The following is an 804-nucleotide window of genomic DNA, read 5'->3' on the forward strand; positions in this document are numbered from 1 at the left end:
CGATATGGGTGCATGATTAATTAAAAAGTATAAATTAATAAGCGCACTTACTTTTTGGACCCTTGCGCTTCTTTTTATTAATTTTGTTTTTTTTAAAAGTGTGCGCCGTCGTGGTGCCGCTTACGCTCACAATATTGCACTTTATGAAAACTTGTTTCATTTTATTTTATTCTCTATACCGTTAACTGTGATATAACGCTAACAGATTTTTCAGTCCGGGAATTCTTTGCCACTCCCAAGTCGGACTTTGGACTCCGTCGCTTTATAATCTCCGAGAGTCGTCAGCGTTTAAACCGAGTTCAATCAGATCCCGCCGCCGATTTTTGTGACGCGATCGAATAGGGCTATTCACTTATTTAGCCGAACCCTAAGACGCTCGCCACCATCCGAGGTCCGCGTTCGCTTTTACAGAAAAGATGTTTTTCGTAAAACGTCAATGCCCCTAACCACGCCGAATCAATTATTTTTACGCGCGACGCGAAATCCGCGGTAACACGGCCGCTGCAGTTTTTCGTCACACGCGCGAGTTGAACTTTGAACCGCGCGACTTTCTATCGTCCGTGTCTCTGACCACGACCCGGTTTCGGTCGTCCTACCGATATTACTTGCATCGTCGCGTTATCATTTCACAAATCCGAAATTTATAATCAATCGAAAAGCCAAATTTTCATTTTTATGTATACACTTATGCGTATTGACTACACAAAAAAAGGATTTTTCGTATTTTTGTTTTTCCCTACGCTACTAATATACATATATATACAGTGATAACTCATTTATATATTTATATATATATATATATAT

The sequence above is a fragment of the Daktulosphaira vitifoliae genome, unplaced genomic scaffold (assembly GCF_025091365.1).
Source record: "Daktulosphaira vitifoliae isolate Bord-2020 unplaced genomic scaffold, ASM2509136v1 Scaffold_2, whole genome shotgun sequence".
Classification (NCBI taxonomy): domain Eukaryota; kingdom Metazoa; phylum Arthropoda; class Insecta; order Hemiptera; family Phylloxeridae; genus Daktulosphaira; species Daktulosphaira vitifoliae.